The sequence below is a fragment of the Canis lupus genome, chromosome 8 (assembly GCF_048164855.1).
Source record: "Canis lupus baileyi chromosome 8, mCanLup2.hap1, whole genome shotgun sequence".
Lineage (NCBI taxonomy): Eukaryota > Metazoa > Chordata > Mammalia > Carnivora > Canidae > Canis > Canis lupus.
The window spans coordinates 16,044,312-16,059,425 of record NC_132845.1 but is presented as its reverse complement, the minus strand read 5'-3'; the positions used below and the strand labels follow the sequence as shown (position 1 = coordinate 16,059,425).

At 37.2% G+C, this 15,114-nt stretch overlaps 1 long non-coding RNA gene across 2 annotated transcripts in view; it reads left to right on the top strand.

Annotated features, from left to right (window-relative positions):
• Positions 1 to 15,114, top strand: part of LOC140637883 (uncharacterized) — an 87,679-nt gene that overhangs the window by 70,860 nt on the left and 1,705 nt on the right. The gene's annotated exons all lie outside the window — the stretch shown is intronic.

Below are 15,114 nucleotides of genomic sequence, written 5' to 3'. Positions count from 1 at the left end.
CCTTCATTTAAAAAAAGATTTTACTTATTTATTAGAGTGTGTGTGTATGTGTGTGAGAGAGAGAGAGATCATGAGCAGAGGAGGAGGGCAGAGGGAGAAGCAGACTCCTTGCTGAGCAGGGAGCCCGATGTGGGACTTGATAGAACCCTAGGATCATGACCTGAGCAAAGGCGGATGCTGAACTGACTGAACCACCCAGGGACCTAAACCTCCATTTTTTATTGCATCTCAGTTATAGCTTTTTTGTTTCAACTTTTTAGATTTTAGTTCTTTTAGTTCTCCAGAAACAGATTCTCTGTTGTCTTCTATATATATTTTTTTAAGCCCAGCTAGTATCTTCATAATCATCATTCTGAACTCTAGGTCTAACATCTTATTTATATCCATATTGATTGGGTCCCTGGCAGTCAGTACTGCCTCGTTTTCTTTTTTGAGGTGAGTTTTTCTGTCTTGTCATTCTGTCCAGAGAAGAATAGATGAACAAAAGAACAAAATACTAAAATGGCAACAGATACCCCAGAGAAATATACACTGAACAAATCAGAAGAGACCCAAAACCGAAAAAAAAAAAAAAAGAATATAATCAGACCGGTGAGCAGAACAGAGAAATATACTGGATCCTGTGTGTATTTTGGTCTATTCATTAGAAAACTAGATTTCAAAATTGTAAAGAAAGAAACACACACACACATATATACACACACACACACATACATACACACAAAAGTAAAATTAAATACACTGAAAGGATAGAACATAACTGTAAAGATAAAAATTTTAAAGATCAAAAAAAAAAAAGAAGAGAGAATATGATCAGACTGGTGAAGAGGACAGAACTATACAGTAGATTCTGGGTGTACTTTGGTCTGTTTGTTAGAAGAAACAGCATCCAAAAATTGAAAGATTGAAAGAAAAATTTATATATATACAAAAATAAATACAATGATAGGATACCATGTAACTGTAAAAATGAAAATTAGAAAAGATATTTTAAAAATTTTATTTATTCATGAGAGACACAGAGGCAGAGACACAGGCAGAGGGAGAGGCAGGCTCCATGCAAGGAGCCTGACGTGGGACTCCATCCTGGGACTCCAGGATCACACCCTGGGCTGCAGGGAGTGCTAAACCGCTGAGCCACCTGGGCTGCCCGTATGTGTCTGTTTTTATCCAATACCATACTGTTTTGGTAAGTATAACCCTTTGTTGTAGTTTTAAGTCAGGGTATGTAATATCTCCAGATTTGACCTTTTTAAGCAGGGTCTTTTGTGGCTCCACAACAAATTTTAAGATTGTTTTTCTATTTCTGTGGAAAATGACATTGGAATTTTGATATGGATTGTATTGAATTGCTTTGGATATTTTAACTATATTAATTCTTCCAATCCATGAGCATGGATATTTTTCCATTTATTTGCGTCTTCTTCAAGTTTTCATCAATGTCATGATTTTCAGTGTACTGTGGTTTTATAGTAAGTCTTGAAATCAGATGTGTAAGCCCTCAAAGTTTGTTCTTTTTCAGAAAATTTTTGATTGTTCTAGTTCCTTAGGATTTCCATATAAGTCAATATAAATGTTAGAATTATCTTCTTACTTTCTACCAAAAAACCTGCTGAGCTTTTGATTGGGATTTTGTCACATTTATAGATCAATTTTGGGAAAAATGGCCATTTAACAATATTGCCCTTTGGCTTGTGAATGTGATTGTATCTCTTCATTATTTAGATATTAGTTTCTCTCAACAATGTTCTATAGTTTGCAATGAGCATTTTTTATAACTATCATATTATCTCTAAATAGTCCATATTTTTAAGTTGAAAATTTAGAATTTAGTCTAAATTATATTTTTATAAAATTTCAATTTCCAAATTTCTTCCCAATGTTTAGCAATTGACATTTTGTGGATTGTTCTTGTATACTGCAACCTTGAAAACTGCACATATTACTTTTAGTAGCTGTTTTGTAGACTCAGTTGGGTTTCTACATAGATGTTTATGTTTGCAAACAAGGAGAGTTTTTTTTTCTTTTCCAATCTAGATTACTGTGATTTCTTTTCCTATCTTATTGTACTGCTAGAATCTCTAATAGAATATTGAAAAAAATTGGGGAAAATTGCTTTAATTACCAAATCCACCATTACTATAAATGAAAATCCATAGTGATGGTTTTAGAAACATTCCAAATGATTTTCATATTAAGTTGGTATTGAGATCTATTAAGCTACACAAAATTTCTTTATTGTTGAGATCTCCAACCTCATATGTTTCACTGTCTCTCGTGCACTTGGCTTCAGTTCTTTGGACTTACCAAGCTTATTGCTACATTAGTAGAGAAATATTTGATCTATGAAGTCAAGGATGAACAGAAATCATCACTCTCTCTTTCTCACATTTGTTTCTGTCATCAGATGAGTATCTATCCCCCAGACTGACTTTCTCCACAAGTCAGGAAACCAGGTAGTTCCATGCTTACATTGTTCCAGCTTCACTACTTGAGGAAAAAGCAGTTATTCTCCTACCTCAGCTTAAACAAGCCTGGTGAGGGATCTGGTTGCATTGGCTTAGGTCATGTGCCCAACTTCTGAACCAATCACTTTTGTCAGGGTGTAAGAGTTCTGTGACATGCCAGTCATGTATACTCATGTAGACACAGAGTTAGGTGTATACCAAGGGAAGGGAGGCAAGGCCCTACATCACCTATTTAGGCTACCTGTTAGAGTTGTGAATAAAGCAAGGGGAGCAATGATATCCCAAAGTGAGGGGTATCAACATGGTTAAGGAGTAAAATCACTGGGAACTTAGATATTCCCTGGTCTTTTTCTTTTACAGTTTCTAAGATGTTCTTTCATGATGTTATATTACTTTTTGTTATTAAAGATTTGAAATAGAATAAAACTCAAAAGAATCATTACCCCTCTGTGTACTGCCAAATTCCCTGGGATTCAGTCATTCCTATCCTGGTCAGACTTTTCTGCTTAAATCACCCTCCTTGGTTTAGTGCACTGACACTGCCAAACCTCTGTCAGCACTCTCCCATTCAACATCTTTTATAGTGTCCCCTACCTGAGGGAACCCTTTTCCTCAACTGCCTGCCAGCCCTCTACTTTACCATATCACACCCAATTATGGAGTGATTGTTCTCCTTCTTTGGTCATAAAAGCTTGCCAATTAGATAGTTCATCCAAGAGGGAGAACTCTAATAAATTATGTTAAGTTTATGCTCATAGACTAATATGAGAGGGCTAAGAACTTTGCTGTCACACAAGGAACATTTAAACTGTTAAATTTCCAAAGACATGCATACAGTAGGCACTCTATTTATACTTGTCATACTGAATTGAACCTAAAAACTGAATTTAGTGTTAGGAAGTAGATAAGGTAGGAGGGAAGAGGAAGTCCAACATAAGTCATAGGGGAGCTTTACATGGTAGGTGAGCTTAAACAGTAATCCCAAAATCCCATCCTGCAAGTAAATAGCTACTTTACACCTATATGAACCTATAAGAGATTTTTTTATGGTGATCACAATGCAAAGAATTTATTAACAGTTCCCTATCAGTGAGTCACATTCTGTTGCCAAGAATGTTAATGCTACCCTTTACTTGAACTATAGTAAAGAACTATTTATCATTCATATTTTAAAAATGTGGATGTTGCTACAGCAAAATATTCATTGACAGACATTTATCTCTTTCTGAGCCATTAAGGATAAAAACTACACAGGACAATAGAACCCAAATGACAGGTGATACTGAGGAATGGTCAGGACCTCATTGAGATACTTGGGAACACACTGTAGATAGGCTTTCTTAATTAATTTTTCAAAATAAATGAAAGCAAGCGTAACATTTGTATTCCCAGTGGCAAGTACTGCATTGGCAGAGCTAAAAGCTGAATTGATAGTATAGGCTTTCTTCTTCACTTCCTCTTGCCATTCATTTGTAATTAACTGATTAATCTGTCTTCCTCTCAATGTAAGATTATAAATTCTGTGAGGGCAGGGATCACATTTGTCTTGTTTACCTTCACTGCTCAGCATCTAGTACACATCATAATGCTTAGTAAATATTTTTGTTATGGAAATGAAATGATAGGAAATCAGGAGAGAATGGAAGAATGGGTTCCTTCTACATGCCATGCATTTTGATAAGAGCTTATATATTATAACTGGTATTTTACTTTTCTTTCCCTTCATAACTCTGGAAGATATGTATTATTATCATGATTTTACAGTTAAGAAAACTGGTAAGTACAACTTATTTTGTTGAATATCTATTAGTTATTGGGTCCTATACTAGGAATTTGCATATATTATCTATATTACATCTTTAAAATACTGTGGAGTGTTTTTTTCTTCCCTGACACATTTACAAAGAAAGCTAGCATAAAGTTAATAAAGAAAGCTTGCATATAGTTAATAAGAATTGATGCTAGGTAGCCTGGGTGGCTCGGCGGTTTGGTGCTGTCTTCCGCCCAGGGCCGGATCCTGGAGACCTGGGATCGTGTCCCGCATCGGGCTCCCTCTATGGAGCCTGCTTCTCCCTCTGCCTATGTCTCTGCCAATCTCTCTCTCTCTCTCTCATGAATAAATAAATAAAATATTTTTTAAAAATTTAGAAAAAGAATTGATGCTAAGATTTAAGTCCATATCTTTTGATTACAAATAAGTGCAAATAACTAAATGTCCACTGAATGGATGATCAGTGGTTTTTATTAATTTATTGATTCATAAACATTTATTTGCACATAAAACTCTTAAGAAAAGCAACTTTGCCAGTAGCACTTATGCTAAACAAAAGTAATGTCAAGATTGTTTTTCACCTGCAAAATGAAAATTTGTACTTGTAAATCTCTCCTAGAAGTGACTTCAGCTTCTACTTAAACTTGAATAACATTTAAGTCACCTCTAACACAATTTTCCAATCACAACTCAAGAAAATTCTGCATAAGATCTTTAAGTAATACATTTCAGAACTTTAAAACTCTCATTTTTAGTACATATGTTCTCATTGGAACCCATTTTCTCTCCTTAATCTAAAATGTAATAATAGACTTTAAAAATAGTATCTTTTATTTTGCTGAATAGAATCCTACCTCTTTGTTCAATGTTATTCTGTAAATAAAGCTAGATTTTTAAAGACTAATTTAAATAGCAACAGTATTAATTGAACATACAATTTTTTCTTGTATGTTACAATTTTTTCTTGACTCTAGGAAAATATTCTTTTTTTTAAGGAAAATATTCTAATAGTTTAACTCTCTGATATTATATATCCTTTCATTTCCCAGACCTATGCTCTAAAACCTTCCTCATTTTTTATTTATCCCTTTATTGACATTTATTGATATTCATTCCTTTTCTTACCACAGTCCCCTGTGAGATCTTACTTTTCAGTGGAACTCACAGTTTTGGAAACTATGGCCACGAAATGTTTGTATGGTCCTTTTGATGAACTTGATTTAGGGCAATGAAAATGACACAATTTGCAACCAGAAGCCTCTCTAATACATATTTGATTTTTTATGTTCTGCATGAAAATTTGAAAGATAAAATTGATTACAGAATAAATTTCTTATGTACACAAAGCATTTCTAATTATATAAATAAGATCTAAACCAATCTCATAAATTAATGTCAGATTCAGAGCAGAATTTTAAAATGTTGCAGTTCCATTTTAAAATGTAAATGAATTGGTCATTAAGAGAATGCAAGTTAAAACCATGAAATTCCACTAATCCATTAAAACAACTCAATAAAATCGGCAGTTTTACTAGATAAATAAAATTATCAAGATAGAATCAGTCATAGGAAACTCAGATAGGCCAAAGATTAAATTTCGTTCAACTAATAAACAAGAAAAAGAAACTACACTTGTAAAAATGAGTTAATGAAATACATTTTTGTCAACTGACAAAAATTTTAAAAAGATAGTATATCTACTTTTGGTGAATGTTTGGGGAGGCAAATACTGCCATATGTAGTTGATAACTAAAAGAGTATGGGGTGCTTGGGTGGCATAGTCAGTTAAGCATCTGCTCCTGGTTTCAGCTTGGATCATGATCCTTCAGGGTCTTGAGATAGAGCCTGGATTATGGCTCTATGCTCAATATGGAGTATGCTTGAGATTCTCTCTCCCTCTGCCCCTCCCCATTCATTCTCCCTCTCTCTCAAATAAATCAATAAATCTTAGAGAAAAAGAGTTGCTAATACTTTTTCTTCTGAGTAAGTTACCAATATGAATCAAAAGACCTGAAAAAAAGGCCTTGTCTCTGTAAATTCACTTTTAGAAATTCTTCCTAACAAACTGGTTAAAGGTATAATTTAAGATTTTGCTATAAGAATATTCTAAAGAGTGAAAATGGAAAAGATTCTAGATTTCCTTGTATAAATTTTTATATATGATCATTAAAAATTAATTTTTAATTTGATTCAATATATTAATTTTGATTAATATTTTAATTAATTTTTAAATTTGATTCAATATATTAATGATACAGAATTGAATTTAAAAAGCTTGCATTATATTGCAGTAGAATCAACAAAGTACAGCTATACACAACAATGTGGGTGATCTCAGATATTTCAGTAAAAGTAGTAACAAGAAAAAGTGTACAATATGATTCTACTTATGTAAAGTGCATAGGTCAACTATAATTTACAAAAAAACTATAGGGATCCCTGGGTGGCACAGTGGTTTAGTGCCTGCCTTTGGCCCAGGGCGCTGATCCTGGAGACCCGGGATCGAATCCCACGTCAGGCTCCCGGTGCATGGAGCCTGCTTCTCCCTCTGCCTATGTCTCTGCCTCTCTCTCTTTCTCTCTCTGTGACTATCATAAATAAATAAAAATTAAAAAATAAATAAATAAAATAAAATAGAATAAAATAAATAAAAACTATATAAACAGATCAAAACAATTTATGTGGTTAGAAGTCAAAATAATGTTTACCTTTGGGGAAGATAATATGAAAAATAGAAAGGGGGCATTTGGGATGCTGGTAATGGTCTTTTCTTGATATTGGTTTTGATTACATGGATGTGTTTATGAAAATTCATCCTTTAAATGACAGAAGCCAATGCTTGCTTCTTGGGAATGGGAATGAATGGGAAAAGATATAGACAGGATATTATATAACATAAATATTTAAAATAATCCTCCTTTGCCTGATTTTATGTCCTCATAAAAGAGAAGATATGTAAAATAACCAGTTCATTCTTCCCTTGTCTCTACATTCATTTAATAGTTAATTACTGAGAATTTGTTATGAACAAGGTCCAGTTATAGTTCATGATGTGAGCAAAATCAACAGATCACTGCTCTTATCTTCCATTGGGGAAGATGAACAACAAATATCCTAATGTTCCATTGAACATTAAAATATACCAACTAGTGTTAAAAACTATACAGAGAAATTTGTAATGAAAGATGATGGTGACAAAGTTGCTGCTTACAACTAGGTTGACAGAGAAGGCCCAGCTATAGAAATATTTAAACAGAGATGTTAAAAGGAGTCAGCAATGAAAAATCAGGATTTTCAAAGGAAAAAAAATGATTTCTGGGTTTTAATTCAGGCAGCCAAGTGGATCAGTGTTGTTATTTATGTAGAAGTATAGGGAGAATGACAGGCTAAAACAGCAGGGTAGGAGGGACCGCATTTCTCAAGTGTGAAGTAAGTTTTTAGTTGCTTTTGAATGAGTCTGGCTTTCATACCTTTTAAATGGATTTAGAGGATTAAAGTAAAATCCTGAACAAATGTAAACATGGTTACAGAAGAGATTAGGATTGGAGGATGAGGCAGAAGTAAATTCATATACAATTTAAATCAACCTAAATAGAAGTTTAAGTCTAGTTGGGAAATTACTTAAGAGGAAATGCTAAACTAAAATTTGTTATTGCAGTAACAGTAAGGATATAGTTCAAGATACTTTTCCCTCGTTAGTTGGGTAACTCAGTATTCCTGTCTAAGGGTATAATATTGTCTTCCAGTAGCTTAAGCCCATATAGTAAGGTTATGACTAGTTTTCTTTTGTGGCCCTTTTGTTAGCTTTGGGATGGATTTATTCTAACTGGTTTTCTGGAAAAGACAAATTCTATGTTTTTTTTTGTTTTTTTTTGAGAGAGATAGAACACATGCATGGTGGTGGGGGGTTGGCAGAGGGAGAGGGAGAAAGAATTCTAGCACAGAGCCTGATGCAGGGCTTGATCTCACAACCCTGAGATCATGACCTGAGCCCATATCAAGAGTCTAAAGCTTAACAGACTGAGCCACCCTGGCACCCCTGTGCTTTCATTTATTCAGCATGGCAGTAGTCATTGGGGGATATAATGGTGATAAGAAATTGTCTCCTCCCTTAAGAGCTCATCTTCTGGAGGGAAAGAGAGATAAGTAAATTGTCAATTAAAACACAGAGGATTAAGTATTATGCCAAGGGTGAGAATGAAAAGACGGGAGGACTGAACCCAATCAGAAGAGGGATTGAAGAAGTTAGGGACTGCTTCCAGGGGAGTGACACCAAGTCTAGGACACAAGGTATGGGCATGAGTTATCCTTGTTACTACAGGATGGAAATGAAGAGGTTATGGAGAGGGGACTTTTAGGAGAATGAAAAACACTTCATAGCCTGGCGATGAGATCTTGCAACATATTGAGAAAGGGTGGATGGAGCCCAGTAAATACTATGTGAGAAGGTGTGAGACCTGAGAGGGGAGTGGTAAATTGGAGGTGGAACATGGAAGGCATTCATTCATATCATGGGGCTTGAACTTTACACCAAGAGCAAAGAAGAGTGACAGGATCATATTTGTACTTTAGAAAGACTCTAATCACAGGATCAAGAATGGTTTGAAACACGGCCACATTGGTAGCCCATATGTCTTGTGTGAATTAGAAAACAACTTCTATGAATTAGAATTTATAGAATTTGTCTGCTCTCTCTGGGCAGACATATGGTCAAATATTGTTCCTTCAACCTTGATCTTGGAGCTAAGTTTGGACTGTATTTTGTCCATGTTCTCCTTACTACCAACATGACTGGATGCTTTTGGGCAGGACAAAATGGAAAATTGTTGTATAAGAATCCAGGTGACAGATGCTGGGAGCATGAACTAAGGGATAGAGACAGGTGGAAGGCTTTTTGTGATATTCATAATTGACAGGACTTGGTAACAGATGGATATGAAGGGTAAGAAAAGGGAATGGGAAAGTTTCTGTATTTTTTAAAAAATATTTTATTTATTTATTCACGAGAGACACACAAAGAGAGGCAGAGACATAGGCAGAGGGAGAAGCAGGCACCCTGTAGGGAGCCTGATGTGGGACTCGATCCCAGGACCGTGGGATCATGACCTGAGCAGAAGGCAGATGGTCAATCACTGAGCCTCCAAGTTTCTGTATTTGTATGTGCATTTGAATATCCAGTGCCTTACCCTTCCCTCTTTCTTCTTTTATTCTTTTTCCCCAGGACACAGTCCTGTTCTCAAGAGAACTCACAGTATAGTTGAGGGGGCTAAAGGAGGGCTTCTGTCAAGTCATCAATGAATGCATTTGGGAGTTAGAATAGTATATGAAGAATAGAAAGTAGGACGCAAAAACAGTGTTCCATTCTCTGTGAGAGTTGGGAAGGCAGCCAGGAGAGGCATTAGGACTAGAATTTTCAAAAAGGAGCATGTGGCCAGAAGGCACACAGGGGACAATGAAAATGACGGGGTTAGAAGTGGAGAAGAGTGAGGGGAGTGAGGTGGCCTTGAGAAAGACCTAGAGATGTAAAACAGTGTAGACTTGTGGGAAACCTAAAAGTCTTTGACTGATTGAAGCTGTAAGACCAATGGGTATGGTGCAATAAGAGATAGAGAAGTAGAGTCCAGAGCCAAGTGATTGAGGCCTAGTACTCATTAATTTGACAAATATTGTGGTACCTTTGTGCTAGCTGCTTGGCAAAAAGAATGTATAAACAGGCATAGTCTCTGCTTTCATGGCATTTAGACTTTATTGTGAAAGCCGTTCAGGAGCTAGTTTAGTCCCACTCTGGTTTCTTTGAGGGCAATGTAGTAGATATGTTGGGTGGGTATATTGAAGACAGAGAGATCAGGTGGGAACCATCTTTATCTAGGAGATGATGATGGGCACTGAACTAAGGCAGCCTCACTGAAGGTGAGGCAGAGAGTGATAAAGGTAAAGGAGAGGTTACTGATAAGACTCGTTGACTAATTGGATATAACATGTGAGGAAATTGGAGGGTCAGAGGATGGTCTCCTGGTCTCTGATTTTAATGCCTTGGCAGTACGATATTTTTCTCTCATTGACATAAGAACTTAGAAGGAGGTGTGGGTGAAGAAAATAAGTTCAGTTTTATAGAATTATTTTGTTTCCTGACCAAAATTGATAAATTTATATCCAAATAATTCTTTAAACTACCCACATTCTTCAGGTTGGCTCAAAATTGTGTGTGTGTGTTCATGTGTGATATTCATGGTGATGGTGCAGAAGGTGCAGGTAGAACAGGAAACTCAGAAGGAATTTTCTCAATAGTACTATTCCCTGACATTAGGCTCTCTGGAATCTGGAAAGCAATGATTTCCTCTGTGAAGGAAGCTAGCTGATTAAGTTTCTAAATACTTTTGAGGCATCGTGCCTATTTAGAGAAAAGTAAAATATTTTCTTAGTTGTTAGTTCTACACTTAGCCAGAGCTTCAAATTATGGAAGGAGTGATAGCTCTAGGCTCATGCCATCAAACTCCTACTTTTCAGTTTCTCACATACCTCTAAAACTTCATGTAAAAGCCAGTCCCTTATTTTTTGACAACCATATGACAACAAATAGCAGGACACACAATGTGAGGTACTTTGCTTACATTCCTCATGGGGTCAGACCCATCAGGAACTAATGTGTTGATCGTCACATAAATCATTAAAGAAAGCAGGGCCCTGGTATAAGTCAAATAATTAATTTATAACAAATATTATTTGAACAGGTGTTTTATGAAAATGTTATTATAGGTGCTAAGGCTTTAAGACAACTTCCTGGTTTATGGAGCAATATAAAATTGTTTACAAAGAATACTTATTTTTTTACATGTCAGCTCTAAAGGTAGGACTACCAGATGAGGATATAGAGACTATGTTTTGTGAAACTCCAGGAGTGCCATGCAAGTGAGCTTTGATTTGAATGGATCCCTTTAGAGTTGTGTATGTGGTAGTCCCAGATAAGGTTTAGGATTCTGTGGAAACAGAAGACAGAAAGTGAGGGAAATGGGACTAATCCAAAAGAAGAAGCCATGCTGGACACCAGAAGTAAAGGGTGATAGTAGGAGGGCTGACTGGAGATGAAGACAAAGACTTGCCAAGAAGTCCAACATGGAAAATGTCTGGACCTTTGCCTGGATGGGGAGGTAAACACAGGTGTTTTCTACAAGAGGGAGTAAAATGGAAAGATAGTAGGAGTTTATTTTCTAGGGATTGGGTCTGTGTATCAGCTGGTTTGTCATCATAAATTTATTCATATTGTTGAATGTGATCAATTATTGGGAAATCCATGTAGTGAGCAACTCATTGGGGTACCAGCATGAAAAAATGATGTTTTCCCAGTACTCTAATGAGCTGTGTTCTATTGAGATCCCCTATCTCTCTGGGTGGGAAGTTCTCTTACTGACATTATAGCCCCATTCCATTAGTATTATCAATTTTGGTTATTTAAACAGTTCTAGTTTTATGGTTAAGACCCAAATCCTGTTCATATTAAAACTTGTATTAAAGCTGAAGCTTTTTTCTTTCTCTTCTAACTTAGACTTGTCTTTAGTGACTTGAAATAGTAGGAGAAGGGGGTATATGCACTCAGTCTTAATTAGCTGTTTCAACCTTTTCCTTGGTTATATTCTACTTGAGTCTTGGGCAGGAGAAATAGGAGAGGCCAGTGTCTTGATCCTGTCTTGCTATTGTGTTGTTTCAGATGTCACTCAGAGTGATGGGTGCTCAAAAGTTGATCTCGAGCAAGTTCTTAGGTGGATCGTGTAAGGCTCTTCTCTCTACACAATTTCTTGGCATGGGAGATCCCAAGTAAATTAAACCCAGTCATCACTTGGTTGACCCAGGACCTCTCCCTTACTATAAGGAGTTGTGGCTGGCTTGAAATCTGGGATACATAGATTAACTCATTCTTAGAATCTGGGTACACTTTGTTCTCAGATTTGGGCTTTCATAATTGATTTCAAGAAAATAGAATCTGGGTGAGTACTAAGTTTTATCCTGTTTCAATAGCAAAGGTCCCATACAAAGGGAAGAAACAGTGCTCCTAGGAAACCTGAATATGAATGGAGGGTCAGAGGTGTGAATGGGTTAGGATCTTATTTGTGATGGGCTTGGTGAATTTCATTCAGTAACATAATTATGCTTCAGACCACTTTGAAAATGTGTAATTATTTATATCTTGTGCTTTGCTTAATATCAAGCTTTCCTGCTAGGCTGTAACCTCCATGAGGACTGAGAGTATCTTTTTCCATTCACCACTTTTGCACAGCACCTAGCTGCAGAATGATGGCAAATATTAGGAGCTTGCTAAACTGACTAAATGTTGGACAAGTGGCTCTCAGTGCTAGGATCCCCGAGTTTGGGATACAGCAGTACAAACCTTCTTAATATAAAAGCTGCCATAATTGGGCACTAACTATGTGCAGGAATGGGGCCAATCACCTCCTATCTTTTAGTGGTTTTCACAGAGCACTTGGAGGTGGGTACTAGTGTCTGGTTTTTACAAAAGAGAAAACTAAGGCTTAACCATAGTTCAGTTCTTTTTAAAGATTTTATTTATTTATTTATTTATTTATTTAGGAGAGAGGGAGAGAGAGACAGAGGGAGAAGGAGAAGGAGAGGGAGAAGCAGACTCCTTGCTGAGCAGGGAGCCTGATGTGGGACTTGAGCCCAGGATTCCAAGATCATGACCTAAGCTGAAGGCAGACATTTAACTGTCTGAGCCACCCAGACAGCCTATAGGTAACCCCCCAGTTCAATTCCATACCAAAGTCTGTCTCCAAAGACTTAAAAAGTTAAAAATTTTTTATAGCTTATATATACAAAGCTTAAAATTTCAAATACTTCTGTAGTACTGATAATAAAATATAGCAGTTCCTTGTTCCACAAATCAAGCCACACATTATCTCTTCCAATTTCTACTTCTCTATGCTCTATTTCACAATCAAGATTCTTGAAAGGATTATGTATACATACTTTCCCTGTTTACTTACAACCCATTTTTTTCTTTACCACAATTGCCCTTATTTGTAGGTCATTTGTAACTTTATGTTGTTACCCGTAATGACTACCTCTGAGCTTCCTGGTTGATCAGCTATGACTATGAATGTATACCACCTCTCAGTGTAACAAGTTGGGTAGACCCCTGCCAGCAGGCATTTTGCTTGTGACACTGTCCTCTCCCTGCCTCTAGGGACAGCAGCCAGTTGGGTGGCTACTTGTGTGAGCCTTTGTTCTATTTAGGAATCCTACAGCCATTTGATTCTGTAAGGTTGGTGCAGGGATTATCCTTCTCCACCTAGGGCTGCCTCTTTTCCTTTACTAGGACAATCTAGATTTATTTTCTGTCTTTTTTTTTTTTAAGATTTTATTTATTTATTAATGAGAGACACACACACGGGGGGGGGGGGGAGAGAGAGAGAGAGAGAGAGTCAGAGACACGGGCAGACGGAGAAGCAGGCTTCATGCCAGGAGCCTGACGTGGGACTCGATCCAGGTCCCTAGGATCAGGCCCTGGGCTGAAGGCAGTGCTAAACCACTGAACCACCCGGGCTGCCCTATTTTCTGCCTTTTTAAAATATATATACTTATTTATTCATGAGAGACACACAGAGGCAGAGACATAGGCAGAGGGAGAAGCAGGGTCCCTGTGGGAGCCTGATGTGGGACTCCATCCCAGGACCCCAGGATCATGCTCTGAGCTGAAGGCACATGCTCAACCACTGAGCCACCCAGCCATACCTAAATTCATTTTCTGTAGCTAGATTCCCTGCAAGAAGTGATGGACTTGAGGTTCATTTTCCAAACCTGGTACTTTTTTTGGTGATTAACTAGATCAACTCTTAGACTTTGAATGATGGCATGTGGCCATAATAGAAAGCCCATGTTATATATCCTATCACCAGTTTATTCTATACTACAGCCAGGATTGGCTTCAAGGGCATGAAACCTGTGCATCTGTACAAAGAACAGGTCTTGTTCAATGCTTTGCCATTGCCATCTTGAAATTCTTTTGAATTTTTGAACAGGGATCCCTCATTTTCTCTTCATTAGACCCTTTGAATTATATGGTCTGTACTGACTATTACAATGTAGCCATTCAGTTATTTTTCTGACTCTTACTAATTCAACAATTAGCTACTGAGGCATATCTGGAAACAGAACTAAACTAGGAGGATGTTTGGGTGGCTCAGAGGTTGATGGTCTGCCTTCAGCCCAGGGCACGATCCTGGAGACCTAGGATAGAGTCCCACATTGGGCTCCCTGTATGGAGTCTGCTTCTCTCTCTGCCTATGTCTCTCCCCCTCTGTGTGTGTGTGTCTCTCATGAATAAATAAATAAAATATTTTTTTTAATTTTTATTTATTTATGATAGTCACAAGAGAGAGAGAGAGAGAGAGGCAGAGACACAGGCAGAGGGAGAAGCAGGCTCCATGCCCTGGGAGCCCGACGTGGGATTCAATCCCGGGTCTCCAGGATCGCGCCCTGGGCCAAAGGCAGGCGCCAAACTGCTGCTCCACCCAGGGATCCCAATAAATAAAATCTTAAAAACAAAAACTAAACTAAACTAAACTAGGGTCTGACCTGGAAGTCTGGCCTGAGAACCTACTACTGAGACCCATCTGAGCATCAGGGAGGATAATAACCTGGTTGGTGGGTTTTGCTTCTAGAGCAGCAGGGTGAGCAGAAAGGACACAGGGAATGTCTGGCTGTCATGTATTATTTCTGTTGCCAACATAGAATTTCAGGCTTTTATTCCTTTCTTGGTAAAAGGCCAGGTGTCTTATACTTACCCCTTTCCTACATTTTCTCCATAAAGCATGTAACTGTGGCTTTCCACTGTGCTGAAAGGATTTCTGTTCAAGAGATTAG